The sequence below is a fragment of the Tupaia chinensis genome, unplaced genomic scaffold (assembly GCF_000334495.1).
Source record: "Tupaia chinensis unplaced genomic scaffold, TupChi_1.0 Scaffold139431_1, whole genome shotgun sequence".
In the NCBI taxonomy this organism is placed as follows: Eukaryota; Metazoa; Chordata; class Mammalia; order Scandentia; family Tupaiidae; genus Tupaia; species Tupaia belangeri.
This window is the reverse complement of record NW_006199316.1, coordinates 2,182,995-2,191,627: the sequence shown is the minus strand read 5'-3', so window position 1 is coordinate 2,191,627 and position 8,633 is coordinate 2,182,995. Positions and strand designations below refer to the sequence as shown.

The 8,633-nt window shown below is 50.7% G+C and overlaps 1 protein-coding gene across 1 annotated transcript in view; it reads left to right on the top strand.

The window, feature by feature from the left end:
- The window catches only part of TENM4 (teneurin transmembrane protein 4), a 665,800-nt gene that overhangs the window by 91,128 nt on the left and 566,039 nt on the right, over positions 1-8,633 (top strand).

The following is an 8,633-nucleotide window of genomic DNA, read 5'->3' as shown; positions in this document are numbered from 1 at the left end:
GGGCTGATGAGAACGTGCTAACTGTGCATCTCCTGTAAGCTCGGGGCTGTGTGGAGTTGTGGGGGAAGCCTAAAACGTGGCCTGCCTAGAGGGGCCTGTGGCTTCCCACTGTGCCTGGGTGGCATCGGGTCCTGGCATAGCCTGAGCTGCCTCTGCAGAGGGCACACTTGAGATCACCTGGTTCTTGGGTCCTGTATTAGGGTTTTCCAGGGAAACAGAACCAGGAGGAAATAGATGGTTATTGAGACATGTATTGGGCCATTTCCACTGTGCAGTAGTAAAGCACTATTGCATAGTAAGCCAGATCCAATGGGGCTAATTGGGTTCTAATCCCAGCCCTGGCAGCTGGAAAAGACACATCAGGTACATGTGTATGCATGCCCCAAATCCTTAAGGGATGGATGAGTGGAGGAGAAAAGGATTGCAGCGTGACCATGCCCCTGGGAGGGGGTGCTTTCTCTCTGACACTTTTTCTGGTCAGGACACATGCCCTCTGACAATATAAAAATAAAAAAGAGAAAAGAAAAAGTTTTGTTATGAGACATTGATCATACAACCACGAAGACTGAAGAGTGGTGCTGGAATCCCAGAGAAGTCTGTGGAGTAGTTCCAGTCCAAACGCAGAGACCTGAGAACCAGGGGACAGGGTGGTGCCAAAGGCCTGAGAAGCAGACAGGAGTGCTCAATCAGAGCAAACCCACCCAGTCTGTGCCTTTTTGTAATATCGGGTTGTGGGGAAAGTGATGACCCATTTTTGCATAGAAAAATATATCATGGCTCACCCAGCAACCTAGTGCAGGTTCCCAAGGCTTTGGGTAATACCCACCCAGCTCACATCATGTCATTCTACGGAGTCTACGGATTCAAATACTAACCTCTTCCAGAAACACCCAGAAATAATATTTTACCAGCTATCTGGGCATCCCTTAGCCTAGTCAAGTTGGCATATACAATTAACCACTGCAAGTCCCATTCCCCTGAGCCCCCCAAACAAGGACAGCTTTCAAGGAAATGTTTCATTCCAGGTAGATAGAAGAATACAATTCAGACAGCTCTTCCACGGCGTTAGTTGCATATTAATCTGCAGGGACTAATATCATCTCGTAATTAGTATAGCAGTGTTCCCATCTTAATTGAAGACACTGCCTACGAGGGGCAGTTAATGAGAAATGCAAGGCTTGATGACTCAGAACTGCCGAGATTTAGCGGTTTAGTGGGTGTAGCGCAGAAATGTTGGATTTATTTCCCTTTGCTGCTCTCGTCGTACATCTGGACAGGAAGGGGTCTGAAGCGAGTTACTCACAGTATGTACGGTGAGAGAACTTTGATTATATGGAAGTCCCTCAGCTATTTGGAACGCAGCAGAGAGCCAGCCAGGCGGGAAGCGAGAAAAAGCCTCTGAGCCCACAAAACACATTTCAATTTGTCTGTGCACCACGGCCTTTTCACTTTTCTGATAAGAAACCCTCCCAACCCACACTCCCAACCTGTTTGGTTTTTTTATACGTGATTTGAGTAAACCAGGTGATCCGATTTCCCAAGCATTAGTGGAATATTAGCCATGCATGTGGCAGTAGAGGAGGGCTGTGGGGGACGTGTCTCTCCACCGTCTGGATAGTTCAGTCATCCCGTGAGCAGAGGCCTTCGATGGCCAGAGCGTGATCTGGGCACAGTATAGGTAAAGACACAGAGGGAGTTCTGCTCTTAAGCATGACGTTTGGAGGCAGATGGGTGTTGTCCCAGTCAGGTTTGTCAGTTTCAGATGAAAGAGTCTACCCTGGCTAGTTTAAACAGCAGGATTTCATGTTACGTTAGGTGTTTTCAGTGTTATCGGGAAGGCCAGGGACCCAAGTCTGCATGCTACAGAGGTACTCAGCACCGCATAGCGCTGTTTTCATGGAATCCTTTTTGTCCCCACTTTTTTGGGACCATGACTCTAGAACTAGGCAATGGAGCCTACCCCGCTGCTGTCTAGAGAAGCAGATCCAGTTTGCGCGAGCACAGTCGCTCCCTCCTGCAACCCCACCCACCCTCAGCACACTGTGGGTAGCCTGCTCCGCGGGACCAGGGGCTGACAGCACGGGGGTTGGCGCGTGGAGCAAAAGGTGTGCTGGGAAGGGGCTGACGTCGGTGTTGACAGAGTCCGTGTTTGGTGTCTGTGGCAGGGCCGGCCAGCTCAGTAGAGTCCAGTGAGCCACATCCTGTTGTAGAGCTGTGTTCTGAGGGCCACCTCACTATCCAACACGAGCATGACCAAGCGTACATAAAGTGTCTCTCGTGCGAGTGCAAGGAGGTGATAGCAATGGGAGAAGCATGAACACAGAGTCCAGGGGAAAAGGACACTGGGGCATCCCACTTAGAAATGACACTGCAGAGGTGGTGTCTATTAAAGGCACCAGGGAGACAGCTGAGGGCAAGGAGGCATGTGGGGTCGAAATTCTGGCCACGAAGGAGTGTTCAGACTGCAGGAGCCCTCAACCAGAGGGCAGCAGCTTCTCTAGCAGTCCTCAGGAGGGTTGCCACACCTGACAGCGACATGCATGTCTCAAACCGTCGGGGCTGCAGGACTGAGACGTGGGGGCCTGGAGCCTTGCAAACTCAGTGTGACTGAATCACCCAAACTTCCTTCCATAGTGGGCGTATTTTGGCAGAATCAGAGCCCGATTCACAGAGCCTTCTGGGGGGCAGACATTAGTAAAAGGCAAAAGAATGGTTTGCAGTGAGCCACCGGCCAGTGAGGAACTTTTGAAGAGGACCAGCTAAGTCCGTGTTGGGTGTCTGTGGCAGGGCCGGCCAGCTCAGTAGAGTCCAGTGAGCCACATCCTGTTGTAGAGCTGTGTTCTGAGGGCCACCTCACTATCCAACACGAGCATGACCACGCGTACATAAAGTGTCTCTCGTGCGAGTGCAAGGAGGTGATAGCAATGGGAGAAGCATGAACACAGAGTCCAGGGGAAAAGGACACTGGGGCATCCCACTTAGAAATGACACTGCAGAGGTGGTGTCTATTAAAGGCACCAGGGAGACAGCTGAGGGCAAGGAGGAGGCATGTGGGGTCGAAATTCTGGCCACGAAGGAGTGTTCAGACTGCAGGAGCCCTCAACCAGAGGGCAGCAGCTTCTCTAGCAGTCCTCAGGAGGGTTGCCACACCTGACAGCGACATGCATGTCTCAAACCGTCGGGGCTGCAGGACTGAGACGTGGGGGCCTGGAGCCTTGCAAACTCAGTGTGACTGAATCACCCAAACTTCCTTCCATAGTGGGCGTATTTTGGCAGAATCAGAGCCCGATTCACAGAGCCTTCTGGGGGGCAGACATTAGTAAAAGGCAAAAGAATGGTTTGCAGTGAGCCACCGGCCAGTGAGGAACTTTTGAAGAGGACCAGCTATGTCTTTGTGCACTTCTCTATTTACTAAATTCAGTGTCCTGTACAGTGCGGTAGATGAGGCGGGCTGGCACTGAGGCGTGTGTCCCCTGCCCCCGCCTCTGTTCTGCCTTCCCAGACGTTCCTGTTCTGAGCTTTATTTAGTCAGTCATTAGCAAGATCCTTGCCATAATGACACTGTCATAGTCTCGGCATTGCTCGTAAGGTCCCAGCTTTCCTGTCTTGGGAACCCACCACTGTCTTGGCCACAGTCTAGAGAGAGAGTGGCAGGAGCCCCGTCGGCCCTGGGCCTCCACCTGTCTGCTCTGGGTCCTGCAGCTGGGCCACCCTGCCTTTTGGAATTCCTTTACAGTGCATGGCTTGGAGAACCTCAGTTTTGATCTCCTCCCCTGTGGCACCGCTGAGCCAATGCCATCTATTTAGGTTCTGGGGAACTCAATGCCTCAACAGGTATTTCGTTCGTGCCTGGTGGGCCCTCCCGGGCTCGCTGTCCTGCATGCAGGAGATAAGCCCAGCACAGGGTCCATAGACAAGGACACGGCGAAGGCTTCAGGGTTCACTTTCTTTTCCTAAGGGAAGCATCAGCCCTGGGAAATAAACCCACCTCCATTCCCACGTAGCAATTATGTGCACAATTAGATTTCCAGCAGGTGTCACTTAAGAGGGCGAAACCCATTAAGTGCTCAAATGAGAAAGCAAGAAGGAGCCTCTGAGAACACCCGGGAAAGCCGCTCTGCAGAGACGGAGGACGTGAGTGCAGGGACATTTCCTGAGCATGTCCAGGCCCCCACAACCCCTCTCCTGTGCCTCCTCCCAAGTGAATTCACCCAGCTGGAGGGCAGCCCTGAACAGTGGAGAAAGCTCAGCTCTGTACAGTGCATTTCCCAAGGCCTCTTAGCCAGGACAAACCGACGTAAGATACGCGCCTTGCCCCGGAATAAGTGTCCCGCCTTCACTGAGTTAAGTCCACAGATGGCCAAGCCTTCTTTTAGCTTTTTCTCTAGTGCAGGTGCCCAGGAGCTCTAGGCTTCTCTATGGAAAGTCTCCCCCACCCCACCCCCCATCCCCCGTTGCTCAAATAATGAATCAAGTATTCAGGAGGAAAGAAAATCAAAGGTTTGGAAGTGCCAGGCATCTGTGAGCTTATTTATGTTGGTGCGTGTAATGAAATGTGGAGATTATCACCCTCATTTTACAGATTAGGAAACAGAAACTCAGAGACACAAAGGGACTTGCCAGGGCTGTTTGAATAAGAGTGGCAGACCCGGGTCTTGAATCTAGGCCTGCCTGACTCCAAGGCCTGCGCTCCTTGCACCATACTGGATAGCCATCCATGGGACCCATCCTGTCGCAGAGGCGATGCCGTGTGGGAGGCGATATCAGAGACACTGACTCTGCAGGGTAGCCCCTTCCTGCTCACTGGGAGCCCCAGGCCCTTGCTGAGTCTGAAGGGACCCTGTCTGGCCTCATGTTGTAAGCCCTATCTTTGGGCCATCTTAACCAAGATCTTCCCACTGAAGGTTTATGATGGGCCCCCTAGAGGTGGAACGGAGAATGTACTGGAGCTCTGGCCACCCGATGTCCTGCTTCCTTGCTGATAAATCCAGATTTGCCATCTCCTCTCCCCACTACCCCGCCATGTGAAGGGAGACGTCCGGGTCGCTGTCTTGCCTGCGTGCGTCACATGCTGCTATGTTGGAAACGGGTCAGCCCAGGTCAGCCTACCCATGCCACCTCGCTACCTTTCCTTGACCCCAACCAGATTCTATTAAGTTTATTACCAACATTGCTTGAATCCCTGCCGCTTTCTCATCTCCCTCTCTCTAGACCTTTGTCCTCGCCTTTCCACGGGCCTCCATCCTCTCTTCCTTTCTGCTTTTATCTTCCGCACAGTTAGAGGTGAGCGTTACAAAATGTTCACCGTGTCCACTCAAAGAGCCATCTAATCTTCCACCCATCCAGCAAACACTTGTGGTGTATGAGAGATCTAAAAAGTTGATGGACAATGTGTCTTATGAAAACTAGGCATAGATTTTGCTGTTTTCTGGCACCAAAATAAACTTGTAATTGAGTTGCATCTTTCCTGAACCGTTTCAAGTCCCCTCTTATGAGTATTTGCTGTGTGTCGGGCTTTGCGCTAGACTCAGAATGCAAAGTTAGATGAGAAGCGGCCCAGCTCTAGTTGTAGAGCGAGCTGAGTCACCGATAGGAGTGCAGGAAAGAAGTGGTGTCTATTTTTGGTGCCTCCATGGAAGCTTCTGGAGGAGCTGGCCCAGGAAGAAAGCAACCATGCATACCACGGGGTGGCCCTGCATGCACATGGGGAGCCACAGCACCTCACGAGGGCAGAGGGAGGGGTGCTCGCTGTAAGGGCAGAGAGCGTGTCACAGAGCTCCTTGTCCTGGGGCAGTGGGAGGCCATTGCCACTCTAATCAGGGCAGTGTCACTCCACTCCCCTGACCTCGCTCAGGCCTCCTGAGGAGCTTCTCTTCAGGCTGCATCCTCCATCCATACCCCTGATTAGGTTTTTTTTTCTGACTGTCCAAGGTTCTCCTGAACAGCACTTCTATCTTCCCAGACACTGTTCACCCCTAAGACTTCCAAATCCCACTCAGGAAATCCTTTGTTTTCCCTCCGATCCCAGTGCGATGTATCCCGACAGTCAGTGCAGCTGTCTGGACTGGACCTGAGGAGCGTGTGGAGCGAGGTGTTTGGGGATGCAAGTGGCGGATGACTCCGACCTCACTGCATCCTCCCATGGCTCCAGGGTGCCTGGCAGGAGCAGATAATAAATAGGCCAGCGGCCACCTCCTGCTTTTCCAATCATCTAGCAAAGAAATGGCAAACCCACCAGTCATCATTACTGAATGTAGCGAGTTCGGAGTAAGGAAAGGAGGGACTCGGAGCGTGAACTCAGAGTCCTGAGCCTGCCCTGGTTTGCCCTCTTGGCCCAGGCTGGCCTTTTCTGTGTCCCTCCTGTTAGCCTCTGTGCCACCTGAAATGTTCCTGTAGCAGCCCTTTCTTCGGGGTCCCTTACACACCCCTGCCTCTGTGGAAAGCATGACCTTGAACCCGACCACTGGGTTGGTGTTTCCTTGCTATATGACCTCAGGCAAGAAACTACCTCTCTCTGAGTTTTGGTTTCCATGTGAAGCTGCACTCAGGGCTAACGCTCCCTGCCTTACTTAGGATTCGAGCTGCTTGACTCAAGTATCAAATACATTAGCAGATATAAGGTCTGTGATGGCCACGGCTCTCTGCAGGACACATCATAACCCCATCTACAAATACAGAAATGGCAAGCTTAGAGATGTTAAATGACCTGCCCCAGGTCTCATAGCTAGCAAGTGGATGCCCTAAGATGTGGGCCTTCTTCAGCAGAGATCATTTCCAATTTTTCGACCTGTATACCTGATGCTCTGGCTGGTGTAGAGTGAATGCTAAGTAGATACCCTTCAGCGACTGTCCTGAAAGCATTGTGACCTTTCCCCTGCATCTTAGCCCTTTAAGCCTAAAAATAACTTAATCATTTAAATAGCATGGCATGCTATTTTTGGTCCTAATTTATAATTCTTTATTTACTAGAGAAACTGGGCATTTTTTTCCACGTGTGTATTCACTTAATACTCTTCATGTCTAACTCGCCCGTGTCTGTTTCTAATTTATTTATTGGGGTCTTGAAATTTTTTTTCCCCATCTCAGTGTGCACCAGCTCTTTATTGAATGGCTATTAACCCTCTTCGATCTTCTATGCTACAAAAAAATGTTCCAGTTTGATGTTCTTTTTACTTTATTTTCTTTCCTTGATGTGATGCAGAATTATGAAATAAAATTAATTTCCATTCTTGTTAAGCTGCATAATCAGCATGCCAAAGCCCCAGCGAAGGTTGAAAGCAGGTTTCCCCAGGCAACGCATACCGTCTCCCTTCCCCAGCGAGTTGGGCAGGTTGAAAGCAGCATCAAAGGCAGCGCTGAAGGTAAAGGCAGCCGCAGAAGTGCAGCCGGGACCCAGGGGCTCTTGCCAGGCAGCCAGAAGACAGAGCTTTTGTACCATAAACACAAGATTGGCTTCTACGTGTGTTCTTCTGTACACACTTGATTTGGGTCGTAGTCCAAAGGCCTAGGGCTTAGTGCCCATCTCCCACCCACTGAGAGTCCATGTAATCCATGTAATCCTCATGGTTGCACAAATGTCACAGGGTCAGAAAACCTGAAGCCCAGGTTAGTTGCTACTGATGACAACAAAAATGCTTTTCGATTGAGCTTTGCCTTCTTTTTTTCTTTAGAGAGAGATTTTTTTGCTATAAGGTGCATATGCTTGTTGGAGAGACAAAGAGAGACAGAAAATGAGAAATCACCCTCTGGGGGTATGGCCATGTCACAATCCCTTCTCCATTCTCCTCTTGGGATTTTGGGCATGCATGCACAAGTGCCTGGAATGCATTTAATCTGCTGGGTCCAGGACTCGAACCATGGTCAGCTATATGGGAGTCCAGCAACGTAACCATTACACCATCTGCTAATCCCTGGACTTTGCTTTTTAGAAGTGTCTTGTTCTCTGCATTTTGAATAGGTCTGTACAATAACTCTCTAGTAGAGGTGTAAAAACATGATTTCCATTACCAGCCCAGGGAACTGAGGCTCAGAGAGGTTGCCCATGGTCTGCAGGTTACTCCTACTCCCTGGTGTCCAGCTGCTGTTGTTGCTGCATTACAAACGAGTTCTTGGGGAGAGTTCCCAGGGATGGTCCTGGCTACCCAGGAAGGAGCTGGGCAGTCCTGGGATCAGAATGCAGCTCTAGAAAGAAAAGAACCTCACCACGCTTAGACACATTGAGTTCTAAACTGGCAGAGGAGCTGCTGCCTGCGATATGGCACATTCCTTCCAGCAAGACAGTGATGCTACTCCAGAGAGTCAAGGTGATGCCCCAAGAGGAGGCAGAGCAGCTTATGAGGATCAGGTGTCCCGCTGTGGTCTGCAGGCAGGGCTGAAGTGCTAGCTTAATGATCAAGTCTTCCTGCCTTAAACAGAGATGTGTCTTTCCTCCCTGAGTTCAAAATCGACGCCCACCCACATTGGCACACAAGTAGCATTACCACTTGGGAGGCTGGAGGATGCATAGGAGGTGCGAGTTCGATTCCCAGGCTAACCTGAACACGTGGGCTAGCCATGCATGCCTGTCATCCTAGCTCATTGGAAGCTGGGGTAGGAGGATCTTGACACAGTGAGACCCTATCAAGAATACCTAG